The 16,344-nt window shown below is 52.0% G+C and overlaps 1 protein-coding gene across 9 annotated transcripts in view; it reads left to right on the forward strand.

Annotated features, from left to right (window-relative positions):
* Positions 1-16,344, forward strand: part of LOC139061064 (E3 ubiquitin-protein ligase RNF217-like) — a 344,621-nt gene that overhangs the window by 312,407 nt on the left and 15,870 nt on the right. The window contains exon 4 of one of the 9 annotated variants that reach the window (XM_070540517.1): positions 13,211-13,227. The exons of the other annotated variants lie outside the window; for them this stretch is intronic. The gene's annotated coding sequence lies outside the window, so the exon portion shown is untranslated. Of the gene's footprint in view, positions 1-13,210; positions 13,228-16,344 lie in introns of those variants that run through there. 9 annotated transcript variants of the gene reach the window in all.

Here is a 16,344-nt window from a genome sequence, read left to right on the forward strand (position 1 = left end):
CAACAGGTCCTTTGCACAACCAGATGTAAAAAACAGACTAGTGTCATCAGCGTATATGATGAATCGGGCAGTGGTGTCAATATTAATTATGTCGTTTATGTAAATGTTGAATAACAAAGGTCCAAGAATGCTTCCTTGAGGTACACCAGAATAAATGGGTAAGTTATCGGAAATACAGTTATTTATTGAAATCCTTTGGCACCTGAACTGCAGATAGCTTTTGATTAAGCCAAGGAAGGGGCCCCTGAAACCGTAAATTTCAAGTTTTGTTAGCAGAGTGGTATGGTTAATTGTGTCAAAGGCCTTTGAAAAATCGATGAAAACGCCTAGTGTCACTAAATTGTGCTCAAATGCTTGTAGTATTAGTTCCTTTTGTGTTAGTAGAGCTAGCTCTGTCGAGCGACCCTTCCGGAAACCAAACTGACAGTCAGTAATAATATTGTGTTTTTCGCAGAAAGCGGTCATTCTCAGTGTTATTAATTTTTCTAGGCACTTTGAAAATACAGGCAAAATGGATATTGGTCTGTAGTTGGACAGGTTGTTTTTATCACCGGCTTTGAAGAGCACTGTAACCTTTGCGAGCTGCATGCGCTTGGGAAATATACCGTTGACAAAGCACAGATTATACACATGCTCAAGAACTGGGCATATCAGATCTAAAACGTGCTTTACGGGGCGTATTTGCAGGTTGTCAATATCGCAGCTTTTACTATTTCGCAGAGCGGAGAACGTGAGATAAATTTCTTCGGCGCTAGTGGGAAGTAAAAAAGCACTATCACAATTTCTGCAATTGAGGTACTCTGCGGAGCGTGGATCGTGCAAACTATTTACGAGGGACACAAGATAATTATTAAAAGCGTTTGCTAAATGCGTGCCTGACGAACGTTCCCCGTTAACTATCAATTCTTGTACGCCCTCTGAATGCTGACGTCCAATGTTAAGCACTGTGCTAAGGTTTCTCCACGTGATATCCGTTCGCTTTATAGCTTCAGGATTAAACAACCTGTGAAGGTAATCTTTCTTGGCTTGTCTAAGAGTAGCAGTTAACTTATTTCTAAATTTCTTAAATTCGGATAGATGGCATGTGTCTCTTGTGTCCAAAAAACGTTTGAATAGAGCATCTTTTTGTTTGATTAGATTCAGAAGTGCACTGGTTATCCAAGGTTTTCTAGCTTTTCTAGGCTTCAGTGTTTTAGGAGGAAAAGATTCCGAGTAAGCCTTCTTGAAAAGACACAGAAATGACTCGTACGCGGCATCTACGTCAGACTGATTGTACACCTCGACCCAATTTATTTTTGATATTTTTGTGCGGAATTCGTCAAGTGTAGACGGATTAATATCTTGAATAGTCAATGGGGGACACTGCTTCGGTTGTTTTGCCGAGACATACGATTCCAAGAGAAGAAATACTGGCAAATGATCGCTAATATGAGCGCTGATTACTCCGGAGTTAATAGTTCGAGATTCAATGTTTGTAATAAAAACATCAAGCAAACTTTCACAGTCGTTGCTAATGCGAGTTGGAGCAGTAATTGTGTTAAAACATGCATTAGCTTCTAATAGTCGAGTGAAATCGGTACGCAGCTGTGTTTCGTTCAACAGGTTAATATTTATATCACCGCCCAGGACGAGTTCATAACTGTTTTCATTTATCCAGGATAAGAAGTTTTCCATATATGTAAAAAACTTTGCCACGTTCCCGCCTGGAGGGCGATATAAAACAGAAAATATGCTTTTGTTATGAATGACGGTCAAAATTTCAAAGTCCGGTGTGACCGCCGTAAAGTCGTCGATTTTATAACACTGGAAGCTTTCTCTGGCCATGAAAAGTACTCCTCCACCGTTCTTGACTGAGCGATTTAAGTAGTGTCTCATGTAACCCGGTATCTGTATTACTTCGTGTTCGTGTCGGTACCATGTTTCACAGAGCATAATGACATCAAATGGAAAGCCAAAACATGAAAGCAAGGCACACAGCTCATCAGACTTATTGCGCGCTGACCGCGTGTTTAACAGGAAGAAAGATGTGCATGTTTTCTTACGATAAATTTTAGTCACATCTGCAGGGTTCAGCGATTTACTGGCCATCGATGTGAATGGCGGTTGAAAGAAATGTTCGGATTCCTGGATCGATGTCCGCAACGCAAGATATGCGCAGTACATTCGAAGTGTCTGTTTTGCGCGCGAAAATTTTGCCGCCCTTTGTCCACGCGTGCTTCCATGCTTTTTTCTTCTTTTGCTCAACAACCTGTCCAAGAAGTTTCTTCAAGGCGGGGCATAGGTGTTCATTAATGAATACCGGGGTAGAACTTATAGGGGTATTACTCAGGCTCGCGCGTGCGCACCTGACCCTTCTCTGGATCGCACAGCGCCGACGGAGCGGCAGTCACTCCCTAGCACTTTCGCAGCAGCCCTAGCAGTCAGAGCTGTGACCCCTAACCCGCGGTTCGCAGTGAGTTGCGACCACGGCGGGTTCAGGCCAGTGGGGACAGGGTGAGTCTCGACCTAAGGTGTTTATTCACCTTAGAGTACAAATGTTCCAACAGACAACAACAGCAACAACACACACAAATACAGCACAAAACACAACCGCAGCGGCGGAGAATTCCGCACGTCTGGGGTGAAACAAACCGCACAATGTGGGAACCACAAAAGAGGCTGATAAGAGTTCAGCTCACCCAAAAGTGGATCCGCGCTCGGGCCCTGGGGCGGTGAGTCGCACACCAAGGTCCGGGCGCCACAGGGGGACGGCGTGCGGCGGTCTCAGCGGCTGATTTGAGATGCGGCCGTTCGCTAGCTCTTCCGCCGTGAGACAAAGATGCGTCGGGGGAATAGCGCTTCTCCCGAGCGGCGGAGAGGGGGTCTCCCCGGTTCCAAGAAAGGGAAAGGAGGGAACGGGGTGCCTTGGCTGCAGCGTTGCGGCCAGGCGCGAAGAGCAGCGGGAGTGGCGAAGGTGCCCTCTCCACGCTACCCTCCGCGAGCGAGCACGTGATTATCGCGTGATAACCGCGTGGCCGCTCCGGAGATATCGGGATGCGCGTGCGATCCCCACATCCCCCCCTCCTTAAAATAACCCTTTAGCCGCTAAGAGGCCGCCGTCACCTGAGGCTTTCCTGCGAGAGGGACATGCTACTCCGACAGCAACACGGTTTGAGTCCATCCATGTTGGTGAGGGAGCAGCTCTAGCTGCAGACCGTCGTTGTCGCCGTGTAGGTGGTCGCGAGCCAGGCCGGAACGTTGAAGGATGGTACGGAGCAGCTTGACAGTAACGGGACGCAGCAGGAGGCAAGAAGGCTGCTGGGTCCGGGTCACCTTGCGTCTCGGCGGCGTCACCTGCCCAGTCGGACGTGCCGGGTCCGTGGTGGCGAAAGGGTCCCTGGATGTTTCTTGGCTGCCTCGATTACCAGCCAGCCTCGAGATGGCGCAGGACAGCTCTTTTGATGTTCTCGGAGTTCGATGCCCTCTGGTATGGTCGAACGCTTTTCTTCCGGTTCGCTCCGACACAGCTCGCCCCCTCGCGGGTGTCGGCACGCAAGATAGGCAAAGGCGCGCCGACCCGCCCCGACGATGGCTTGCACCTCGCTGCGCAGCAGGGGTCCACTCTGTCCTTGCGGGAGAAGTGTACGCTCGGCCTTGAGGCTGGATGCTTGGTTGCGGGGCTTGCAACTCGGTCGCGGAGCTGTGCGGTGCGGTTCGGCGAATTCTGCGCCGCTGCGACCATTCCGGACCGGAAGTCGCCCGCTGCACCTCTCACCTCGCTGTTAGCCGCCGGAGGATGTTTTCTCGCCGCCTGTTGCCCGCACTGCGCTGCTGACTGCTTGCGGCCTGCTCGTCCCCACCGGCAGTGGAGATGGTCTTTTCCTTTTTGCTTGATGGTTGTTGCACGGCTCCCGACGGGCGGTCTGCTGCTGCGACAATTCTGTTAGCCCCTCTCGCTTCTTCCAAAGAGAAAGCGCGTGCTCGCTCTGGAAGCCTGCATGCTAGACATCGGAGGAGCATTCCGTCCGATATCGTGCACAATAAAATAGCCTCCGCGAACCGGACAGAGTTAGTTCTGCCGAGATCGCAAGTTATAATGCCGCACCGGGCTCGAACGTCGAGCCGTGCCACCCGATGCCGCTGCCTGCGGGCGCGGGAGAGCATTCTCCTCGGGCCACTCGTTCCCTCTGTCATAGTAGGGTTTAAGATCGCAGACATGCACCGGTCGGCTGATCGGTCTTAGCTTCAAGTCCGCCAGCCTGTACACGAGCGAAGAGACAGTCTCTCGCACCCGGTACGGTCCTGCCCATTTTGGCGCCAGAGAAGCTGAGAATTTCTTGCTGGCGTCGCTCAGGACGTGATTCCGTCTCAACACCAGGTCGCCCACTTTGTACTGAACTTCCCGATAAGAGCGGTCGTACTGCGCTTTCTGCTCGGCACGTGCAGTGCTCAGGTTCCGTCGCGCTTTTCGTAAAGCCTCCGTTACCTTCGCGCGCAGCCCAGTCGCATAATCGGCGCGTGCCGACGAAACAACCAGTTCCGTGCTGCTTCGTTCCTGTAGAGTAAGTTCTACCGGATTCAACAGCTCCCTCCCAAGGTTGAGGGTGGCGGGTGTATACCCAGTCGATCGATTCACTGTCGACCTGATAGCAAATCCAATTTCAGGAAGACAAGCGTCCCACTCATTGTGCGTCCCCGCAAATGCAACTAGCATGTGCTTGATGTTGCGGTTCACACGCTCAGTGGGATTCGCCTGGGCATGGTACGTGGTTGTTCTCCTGTGCTTAATGCCGAGAGCTGCACAAGAGTCCACGAAGAGTTTGGCAGTGAAGTAGGACGCATTGTCCGTTATCAGCTGCTCAGGATAGCCGAATCGTGTAAACACCTCGATCAGCTTTCCCATGATAACGCGTGCCGTCAGCTTCCGCAGGGGGAACAATTCCGCCCACTTGCTGAAATGGTCTGTGACTACGAGAAGGAATCGGTTCCCGCTCGGTGTCCTGGGGTAAGGCCCCATGACGTCACATGCCGCAATTTGCCACGGTGTTCGGCTATTGATCGGCTGCATGAGCCCGGGTGGGCGTCCACCACGCGGCTTCACGCGTTGGCACACGTTACAAGAGCGGGCGTAGCGCATCACCTCCCGCTTCATTCCAGGCCAGGTAGCAAAGCGGCACAACTTCAGATAAGTCTTAGGGCCACTTGCATGCCCGGCGATGCACGTATCGTGAAAGTAGCGTAAAAGTGCTCCTCTCAGCGTGCGTGGAATCACCGCTTTGAAGGACTCGTGTGTATCCTTCTCCGCGGGAATGTATCTCAGCAGGACGCCGTCAGAATCTAGCAGGTAGGAATCCAACGCGCTCACAGCATTACCAGCTGTTTCAGAGCGCCGCGCACCCACAGCAATACCAGCTGCGTCCATGTGCGCCGCGGCCGCGCCGCCGGGCTCCCGGAGCCCCTCAAACACTTTCTTACAAAACGGATCCTCCCGCTGTGCCTCTAACAGCTCCTTTCTGCCGAACACGCTCCCCACTGAACTGACGCAGTCCAAGTGGTTCACGCTTTCGTCCTGAGAAGGGGGTCCATCCGCCCTTCCTTCGGGACCAGCGCCGTCGAGCATTGTAGCAGTTACTCTGCTCTTCGGCTGAGTCACTGAGGGGTCACGATGGGTATTAATATTACCCCTCCTGACAACCTCAATCGTCGCAGCGGTTAGTCCGCTCTCAAGCTCAGTTTCGGGCGAGGTGAGTTGAGTAGTAATATCACTCTTCTGACAGTCAACGGGCGCGCGCGAAAGTGCGTCCGCCACAACGTTGTTCTTTCCTCTCCTGTAGCGAACGGTAATATCGTATCGCTGCAGGAGAAGTGCCCATCGCGCGAGCCGGCCGCTCGGCTCTCCTAGGCGCCTAAGCCAAGTTAATGCCATATGATCGGTCTCAATTATGAATGGGACTCCATCAATATAGTAGTCAAACTTTTTGAGAGCGAAAATGATCGCCAGACATTCCTTTTCTGTCACGGAGTAATTTTTCTCTGCGGGAGTCAAAGAGCGGCTGGCAAAAGCTACCGGGCGCAAACTACCTTCGTGCTGTTGGAGCAAAACCGCTCCTAGGCCAAGGTCGCTGGCGTCCGTATGAATGACAAATTCTTTGTTCAAATCAGGTAGCCTTAACTCGGTGGTTTCCACGAGCGCGTTTACGAGGTTGCGCAGTGCCTCCTCTTGCTCGGGACCCCACCTCCACTGCTCACCTTTCCTCAACAGCATTGTCAAGGGGGCTTGCAGTGCAGCGCAGTTTGGGATGAACTGTCGATAGAAATTCGCCAGCCCCAAAAAGCGTCTCAGTCCGCCTATGTCTTCCGGTGACGGGTAGTTCAATAATGCCTGAACCTTGTCATCACACGGTAGAAGGCGTCCGTTATCCAGTTTAAACCCCAGTAGCGTTACTCGGGTTGCTGCAATCTGGGTCTTGGTCGGGTTTAGCGTTATCCCCGCAGACCTCAGACGCTCCAACACGTCCCTGAGATGGCGTAAGTGCCCATCAAAGGTACGCGAGTATACCACAACATCGTCCAGGTAAGCAAGAGCGTGGTGCCACCTTGCGTCACCCAAGACACGGTCCATCAGGCGCTGGTAAGTTGCAGGCGCACCGACAAGTCCGAATGGCATACGGGTAAACTGGAAAAGTCCCCTGTGACAAGTGAAGGCAGTCTTCTCTCGGTCACTGGGATCTACCTCCACCTGAAAGTATCCTCTGCTTGCATCGAGCGTAGTGAAGTACTTCGCTCCGCCAACGTTGGATACGATCGAGGGAATGCTAGGAAGCGGATATGCGTCCTTGCGTGTCACCTCGTTCAGGCGGCGATAGTCAACACAAAGGCGGGGCGTCCCATCCTTTTTAGGAACCAACACCACAGGAAAACCCCATGGGCTGTCCGATCTTTCAACAACGCCTGTATCGAGCAGTTCGTCCAGAGCGCTGTCTAGTGCTTTCCTCTTAGCCAAACTCACCGGCCGAGGATTACACTTCCACGGAGAGGCGTCGCCTGTCTCAATTTTGTGCCTGTATAGCGTAGTGCAACCAGGCCGCTCTGTGAATACGGCATCATATTCAGTCAGAAGCGCTGAGAGGCGAGCCTTTTCTTCCCCCGACAAACTGCTTGAGTCGTCCAGCAGCGGGTGGTATCGTTCGCCCCTCACTGCGGCACAGTCTGCCACCGCAGCGGGGGTTATGGGCTGTGCGGGAGGGGAGCAGTTCCCCTCCGCGCCTCTTTTCTCAGCGCGGTTGGCCGGACGGCATTTCGACCCGGCCGCAACCGTTCTGAGGGACCTTTTCGGGCAATCGTTTGTTCGGTCTGCGCGCGAAGCATCATCGAACGAAGTTGTCTCTGACGCTTTTTGAAATGAAACGAAAGGTTTCAGGGTGCCACATGCTCGCTCCCTATATCCTCCGTTGCAGACGTCAATAACAATGCCCGTCTTGGCGAGGAAATCTCTACCAAGAATTATAGGAACCGACAGGCCGGGAAGGTGAGCTAGGCGCTGTCGCCTCACTCGTTTCTCCCACCGCACCACAAGCCTAGCAGCACAGCTCGCGTGTGCCGTGCCGCTGGCCAGTCGGAAGGTCACATTACTCTCTCTCAGTCGGATAGTGCTCCGACGGAGATGTTCACACACCTCGTCGCCAAATAGTGAAGCGCTTGCTCCTGTGTCTAACAGCGCAAAAAACCTGCGCCGGGCGACTGTAACCTCTATGAGCGGGACTGGCGTGTCGCTGGGCAATCCAAAACGACAAGCCAGCGGGGCAAGGAGTTCGTGTGTCTCACTTCGCACCGCTGTAACCGCCGCCGGCCATGCAGCACTGCTCAGCGGCGGCCCCGCTCGTTTCCCGAAAGCGCGTGCTCTCGGTTCGCAGGCTGTCTGCAATCCCGGGCGAAGTGCCCCGGCTGGTTGCACCGATAACAGAGGAGAGCCGGCCTTTGACGGGCTTGGCGTCCAGTGCCTCGCGCCGTTTGACCGTTATTCCTCTGTATCGACTGCTCCCTTGCAGGCACGCTCTGCTCTCGCATCATCGAGCCGGCATATCGACCACGATTCTGCATACCTCGGCCATCGGCAGCGCATGCTGCACGCATGGCATAAGTGTACGGATCGAGAGCCCGGTCAGATAAGCCCCAACCGTTTCTCAGTTGTCCGTCACTGAAAGCAACCGCACCACCTCCACCGGAACGAGTGCGAAAAGTGTCCCCGTTCCAGGCGCATCGCGGCTCAAGTGCCCACGACGCTGGGGGTGGAGGTCGGTATGAGCGCAAGGCGAGTATGTCCGCCTGTATGCGCTTTGCCGCCGAGGCCAGCTCATCCAAATCCCTGAACTTGCTGCCTCTTAGGTACGCTGCGAAGGTGGGATGAGCTTGTCGCGTGACTCTCTCCACCTTATCGCAGTTCGGAGCAGTAGGGTCAGCGGTACGATAAAGTTCGTCCATCGCCCTGACGTACTCGAGCAAGGATTCGTCCGGATGCTGAGTACGTAGCTCCAACTCGCGCCGCAGACGACGCTCGTAATCTGCGGGCAGGAATTCCTCGCGTAATCCCGCTCGGAACTCAGCCAGCGTGCTAGACCGGTAGCCAGTAAGCCGGAACCAGCGGGCAGCGTGATCAGTTAACGACACTGGTATGACGCGTTCCAGTATCTCGCCATCGGACAGCCCCGTTGCGCGCTGGTAAGTCAGCACGCGATCGAGGTATTCGTTGACGCTAACTGAATCATGATACCCGCTGTAGGTGGGTAAGTCCACCCTCACTCTCGGTCTAGTAGCGGCGGCAGATGTCAGCAGAGTGTTCTGCACGGCACCTGTCAACCTGTCAATCAAGCGCATCGCATCCTGCAACAGCGCCTGTTGAGGCTCGCTCTGGCCAGTAATGCCTGGCACAGGAGCAGAACGCGTCGAGCAAGTATGCCGCAGTGGCTCCATGCTCTCCGCAAACACTGGCGAAGGGTTCGGCGTAATGTGCCTCACGCCTTCAAGGGTACATCCTGCCGGAGAGAGTGCCTCGTGTGTAGCGCTACCCTCTTCGAAGCTTATCAAATTCCCAGGGCTAATGTTCGCCGCAGGGCATGACTGAGCGGTAGCAGTTACCGCCGCTTCGAATTGTTGCCTGTTGGTAGCAACCTGCGACAGCGTATACAACGGCTGTAAATCAGCCCCGTATGCTGCCATGGTTCGTTCGTGTCGTGGCAATCACTTACACAAACAGACTCAACCTGTCACACCTCTGGCCCCACGTTGGGCGCCAAATATAGGGGTATTACTCAGGCTCGCGCGTGCGCACCTGACCCTTCTCTGGATCGCACAGCGCCGACGGAGCGGCAGTCGCTCCCTAGCACTTTCGCAGCAGCCCTAGCAGTCAGAGCTGTGACCCCTAACCCGCGGTTCGCAGTGAGTTGCGACCACGGCGGGTTCAGGCCAGTGGGGACAGGGTGAGTCTCGACCTAAGGTGTTTATTCACCTTAGAGTACAAATGTTCCAACAGACAACAACAGCAACAACACACACAAATACAGCACAAAACACAACCGCAGCGGCGGAGAATTCCGCACGTCTGGGGTGAAACAAACCGCACAATGTGGGAACCACAAAAGAGGCTGATAAGAGTTCAGCTCACCCAAAAGTGGATCCGCGCTCGGGCCCTGGGGCGGTGAGTCGCACACCAAGGTCCGGGCGCCACAGGGGGACGGCGTGCGGCGGTCTCAGCGGCTGATTTGAGATGCGGCCGTTCGCTAGCTCTTCCGCCGTGAGACAAAGATGCGTCGGGGGAATAGCGCTTCTCCCGAGCGGCGGAGAGGGGGTCTCCCCGGTTCCAAGAAAGGGAAAGGAGGGAACGGGGTGCCTTGGCTGCAGCGTTGCGGCCAGGCGCGAAGAGCAGCGGGAGTGGCGAAGGTGCCCTCTCCACGCTACCCTCCGCGAGCGAGCACGTGATTATCGCGTGATAACCGCGTGGCCGCTCCGGAGATATCGGGATGCGCGTGCGATCCCCACAAACTTGAACCATCAGCACTCTGGTAGCCAAAATCAGAGGTGAAAATTCGATTCTTCCTGGCCTTTCCAATCACCGCTTCCCGTTTCGCACGAGAGCGGAACTGCACGACAATGTTAGGACATCCTTTGTCTTTCCTTGGCACACGATGGCATATGTCTACATCGGAATCAGAAATGGGTTCACTTATGACGGCGCCTAGCTTGCTCAAAATTGAAGGCAGGTTCTCGTCGTTGCTTACCGGAACACCTTTAATCTCAATGTTCCGGTTCCTCGAGTACTGTTCTTGGTTTGTCACCCGGTCTTCAAGGTCAGATAGTTGTTGTTTTAATCCTTTGCATTCCTGTGATAGTGCGGCATTTTCTTTCTTTAGCGCTGAGTTCCTTTTCCAATTTCGCACTACGCTCAGCCATAGCATCAAACTGTTCACTAAAGAAATCTACGGATTTTTTCAGGTCTTTATATTCTTTTCGAAGTTCTTTCTCGAGTGAACTGCGCATATCTCGCATTTCTTGTTTAAAATCTTTCAACAGTTTTGTCACCTCAGAAGGCATTTCAAATTAGCAGTTCAACAAACACTTGTACAAGAGCTTGGCAGCAGCGGCAGGGGAAAAAATAGAACAAAATAAAAATTGGCTACAAATGATTGCAGAAACCTGTGTATAAAATGCGCAGATTTAGGGAACCGGTCGGCACAGCCGCTGCTGCCAAGTGAGGATCAGCGGTGAGGCACAGTTCCTTTTGTAGTTGGCGCCTCTTTCAGGCAGCCAATCCTGGTCCACGGCTCGCTGTCGTCACACTTGAGGCAACGGTAGTTTTCAGATGAGCGGCGAAACGTGCGATAGTCGAAGAGATACGGCACGTGCAACGGTGATCCGCCGAAGATGCAGACCCAAAGCCACCGGGAAAGGCGGTGGTGTCCTGTGTATAAAATGCGCAGATTTAGGGAACCGGTCGGCACAGCCGCTGCTGCCAAGTTCCACGAGAGTATACCAGCCGGGCCGCCCCGCAGTGCTTCCCCTCCCTCTGAATCTGCCCGTGCTGGAGTGTCTATAAGCTTTTATTGTGAGAGCAATTATACGGACGCTCGAGGCGTCGGCGTCGTTGTGCTGTCCTGCTATCGACAGAGTATGCGCGGCCCGCGCGCGCGGAGCGTCAGAAGGCCTCCAGAGACGCGCCGCGTGCGCTTGGCTCCTAAAGCGACGAAGCCGCGTCACGCCGCGTCACGTTACGCCTCGCCCAATCGACGTGGCCGGAGCCAGGGCAGCGCTCGGGTTTCCAGCGCTGCGACGAGCGTTGTGCGCCCGCGGGGGGGGGGGGAGGGGGGAGGCGTATTCTGTAAGGGTCCACCTATAGCGTACTGTCCATTTTGGCCGTTGCTCATTGGATGCACCTGTACGAGAGAGGAGGAGACGAGCGGCCCTAGCCAATCAGCAGCGGCCGAAATGGACAGTCCACAAGGTGGACACTTACAGAATACCACCACAGGTTAGCGTTTCTGCTGAGCAGCTGTGTACTTATCCCGCACCGTGGAACATATACGCTGCTTTGAGCGGAACGGACATTAAACGTCAAGCGAAATTTATGTGGTTCTATCTCTGTATGCTGACAAACGCCGACTATAACTAGTCGGAAATAGAAGTAGTAGTAGTAGTAGTAGTAGTAATAGTAGTAGTAGTAGTAGAAGTAGCAGTAGCAGCAGCAGCAGCAGCAGCAGCAGCAGCAGCAGCAGCAGTAGTAGTAGTAGTAGTAGTAGTAGTAGTAGTAGTAGTAGTAGTAGTAGTAGCAGCAGCAGCAGCAGCAGCAGTAGTAGTAGTAGTAGTAGTAGTAGTAGTAGTAGTAGTAGTAGTAGTAGTAGTAGTTGTAGTAGTAGTAGTAGTAGTAACAGCAGCAGCCGCAGTAGCAGCAGCAACTGGCTGTTCCTCAAATGACTCGGAAAGAAGCGAAAATAGAAAGAAAATGGAAAGTTTGCCTTTGCTTTTAGCGTTCCACTTAATTGATTATTCACTTGAAGGAATGATCTCACATTGTCGAGTGCTACGATTAGACCACCTTTGATGAGAACAAGATTCAGCGCGTCTTTGGTCTCCGTGCAGCTCCATTTGTCAGTGTGAGATGATATTGACGCATTTAAGCCTCGGCGTCGGATTTAGGTACTGCGGCGTGTTTGACAACCTTGCGTGCAGCGACTCAGCGACAGTGCTAAAGGCGTGCTAAAGGCGTGCTAAAGCAAGATACCGAGCTTAGCTAAACTGACGCGTCACACTTCCGGAATTGCAAATACAGGACTGTCCAACGACGAGCGGAAACACGGTAGGCCAGAATACACGCAAGAAAAGTGGCAGGGGACGTCATCTATAGGACTTCCCTCATGCGACAAGCCCATACGTAATGTTATAGATTTCGGTATTGTCTCCTAGGGGGCTAAGTTTTTGTTGCTATTAAACAGGTAAAATGTACTCGAATGTTAGCCGTGACTATAACATGGCAATTTTTGTGAACACTCCCCGCACAAAAATCACCTAATACGCGCAAATATGCTGACATAGTTGACACATCACATGATCACAGCAACATCATCGGCGGCACAGTTCTGGCGCCAAAGTAAAGTTTTCGTGACACTTTCTCCACGTTATTCAATTTCTGTTCCTGCAAAAGAAAAATTAGGGTTACAATTCATTTTTAGTGTTCGTCGGTCCTATACTCACAAGGTATCACGCCCCTAGGTGTTCTAGTTTATCGTTCCTCCTGTCGTTCCATTCATGAGCTGCAATACTACCGACTGCTGCCCTGCGCCGTTTGACGAATTCATCGACACGCAACGCCCACGTATGGTGATGGATTCGCCCAACACACCTTAGCGACCACCGTCAAACCAACCCTCCGCGTTACAGCGTATGCAGGCGCGCTCACGTGCCTACTGATGCGGAAGTGCCCAGGGACGCGGAAGTATCGCTATCAAATGCGGAAGAGATGATAGATGCACCCAGGGTGCGACGAGGCGGCAAGGCGCTCAGCGGAAAGGTCACGGGTCCCGCACATCGGTCATAGCGTTAGCCTGCTTCAATTCTATGCGAACTCCTACGATCCGTGATGAGAGGCAGTTCGAAAGGCATCAACGAACACGACAGAAGAAAAGAGACCATTCAGACCCGCTGCATTAGGGCTAAAAAACATTTTCTTTTTTCACTCGATCAGGGCAGTCTTCATGTCATGTGGAGAGGTCGTGGAGGTAGAAAGGAACGAAGAGACGTGGTGGACATCGTGGACTATGGCTAAACGGCTGGCACAGAGGACGTGGAGGACTAGAAGAGAAGCTCGAAGAAGATGTCGAATACCGAAATATATGAAACAAATGGTCCCCTGTTGTGCTGTCTTTCGGGGATCCTGTGCTGGGACACTACAGCTGGGCCGTGTTGTGCATTGCCACAGGAAAAACATCATGGTGGATCCTATTGATTTAATTGTTTATCTCATTGGTCATTTGTTTCTTGCTTCGACTTTTCTTTGTCGACATTTTCATTACTATTCATCGAGAATAGCTATTCAAGCAAAAAGACCTCTCCACTTTCATTTATTTATCATCATTATTATAAATTTCAAGTTTATCCCTCCAATACTTTTGACTACCCGACTCTTGAACAATACCCCTGATGGGTAGGGGCCATTTCCTTTAAGGTCATCATCATCATTATCATCGTATAGAAGCAAACCAACCAACCAAGGCCGTAATGGCCGCTTATTCGTAGCATTAAAGCTTTGAAGGATTTTTATACATATTTTAACTTTAAAATTGACATCAACCTAGCCTTCTTTCTGGCTTCGATTCCGCCAGTCATCTCGATCTCATCCCCTTGACTGCCATTACACCTAATCACACGGGATTAGCACTGGATTATGTTATCGTATTTGCCTATTAGGGTGTTACGTTTTCTCATCATCAGCATATTCGCTAGAGAGTAAATTCAACATTTACCAGATGGTTCGCCAATGGTGCAGCTTAAGGACTTCCATCTGGACTGAACATTTCATACATTCTGTACCATGAATCACACGGTTCTGCATAACAGCCACGAGCTTAAAATGTGAAGCTAGATATCTAAGGTCAGTCAATGGAAATGGTTCTTAAAAAGACATCACAGCACAGAAAAACTGCATCGTCGCAATTTTTTTTTAATCCCTGCTTGTTAGGCTCAAGATCTGGACATACTATACTCGCAGACAACTTTTCTTTGCTGCGAAGCGAAGGCTACGGAAACTAAGCGCGCCTGTTTCACATGCCAGAAGTAGTTCCCCAAATTTGCTCACGTTTTCTTACGCGGGAAATACAAAACAAAAGTTCTTGTTTTGTTTTTTACAGCACCTAATTTGAGACGATAAGTGATACACCAGTCAGCTATTCGTCTTTTAATGTATTTTTAGTTAGCTTTTTCCAGTTTTCGCACACCCGAGTCCGTCGCACGTTTTGCACATTCATCAAACACAATATGATGCCAGCGTCTTCTGGGGAGTGTTCGTCGCTTGCTGTCCCGCCAATCAACTCCCCTTAGAGGCTGTTGGCCAACTTTAGCAACAAAAGAGTGTCGAAGCGTACACACACACAAAAAAAAAGTTTTTCCGACGTCTGCGCGGAGACCGAGCGAACCCATCTGGAAATCGGAACCATTGGCCTGTACAAAACGAGTGAGCGAGCTGACGGCTGCGCCGGTTCTACCGACGCTGCAGCGTCGGTTGCGCGTCTAAGTTGTAAATGACGTCATACGGCTGCTTCGGAGCTCCGACGCAGGATGCGATGCTCGCCGTTCAGAACTTGGTACATATCGGATGTGAATAAACATTGATTCCCGCAGAGTTAATCGTATTCGCCTTGACTAAAGTAAAGAGGTTGTGCGAAGTTTGCGGAACAGAAGTCGATGGTGAGCGCGCCCGGACTACATTGCGTACGAATACAGACAGTCACGTGCACAATCTCCGCCCTCGTAGCTTTCGCTTCATAGTCGAGAAAAGTTTCCCGCGAGTACAGCGAGAACCTCACAACTGAAGGCCGCGTATTTCTGGATTAATTTTTCTCTTGTCCAAACCCATATAGGTGTTGCCATTTCGTGACGTCGAAGATCTCTAAGTGTCTCCGGAGACTCCATCTTTGTTTTATTTATTCTCGTCAGAAAAGGACAGAACATATCAGGAAACCAAATCGTTCTTGTTTCTGAACCCAGTGTATGTATCCTTGAATAATCCGCAGTTGACTAGCCTCAACCAGCCTCAACCATAATAAGATAGGCCACTAGGAGCTGCTTGAAAAAATTTAAAGCTGTGGTTTATCTTCAAAGAACTCGGGAAAGCAGCGAAGGAGGACACCACATCTCGTGGTTTCCAGCCCATCTAGATGGCTCAGTTAACCCGCTCGGATGGGCCTGCTCGTTAATCCTAACGAGCAGGCCCACTGGAGAGCCCGCGATTTCACGTATCGCGCTGCCGCAGGTAGCCAGGCTTGGAACGAGGTCAACATCCATAAAGATCCATTATGTACTTTCCACAGAATTGTTTCCCATTGTCGACTGGGAAGGAGGACATTTCCCCCTCCCCCCACCACAAATTGAATAAACCTCAGGCTAGCACACTCAGACTTCTGCAAACCCGTTCGTATCCCATTCCTCTGTCCCATAACAGGATAGACCCTGACCACTCACAGTCGTGCCCCAAATGTGGTCATGACTCGTGCTCTTTTGATCCCATGCTCTGGCTGTGCCCAGCCCTTAGCGCCTCTCCGCCCATCACGAAAGAGCAATGGGAGGAATCCCTCAAGAGGAGTAATCTCCACATTCAACTCCAGGGTGTCCAGAGGGCCCACGACGTTGCGGCGGGACTTCATCTCCCGGTCCCACCACAGGTGGAGCCACCGACATGATCTTGGAGGTCTTCGGCTCCCCTAGATCTCAGTTCTTCAGGACTCAAATACAGTTCTTGTCATGTAATGTCATGCCTGTGGTTCACATCGCACGTTAATATTTATTTAATATGAAAGATGGTATAATCACCACAAAATGACGATATGCAGAAACGTCTGTTGATCGAGGGTCAGCCACTGAAAGCGCGAGCTGTCCTCGAGCGAGGCGTTGATGATGCGGACGAAGCGCACGCCAATCTTCTTCGCGGTAATGAATGTTTTTTTGGGGGGAGGGGGGGAGGGGGATTTCATTGGTTGGTTTTAACAACATGAAAGGCGCTGTGCTCTTTCCCTCCCGTTCTCCTCCCCACCGACTACATACTGTTTAGCGATGTTCGGCTGTAAGCTTAAAGCTGGGCAGAGGTGACGCGTTAGACAGGCCTTA

Source organism: Dermacentor albipictus, chromosome 6 (assembly GCF_038994185.2).
Source record: "Dermacentor albipictus isolate Rhodes 1998 colony chromosome 6, USDA_Dalb.pri_finalv2, whole genome shotgun sequence".
NCBI classification, from domain to species: domain Eukaryota; kingdom Metazoa; phylum Arthropoda; class Arachnida; order Ixodida; family Ixodidae; genus Dermacentor; species Dermacentor albipictus.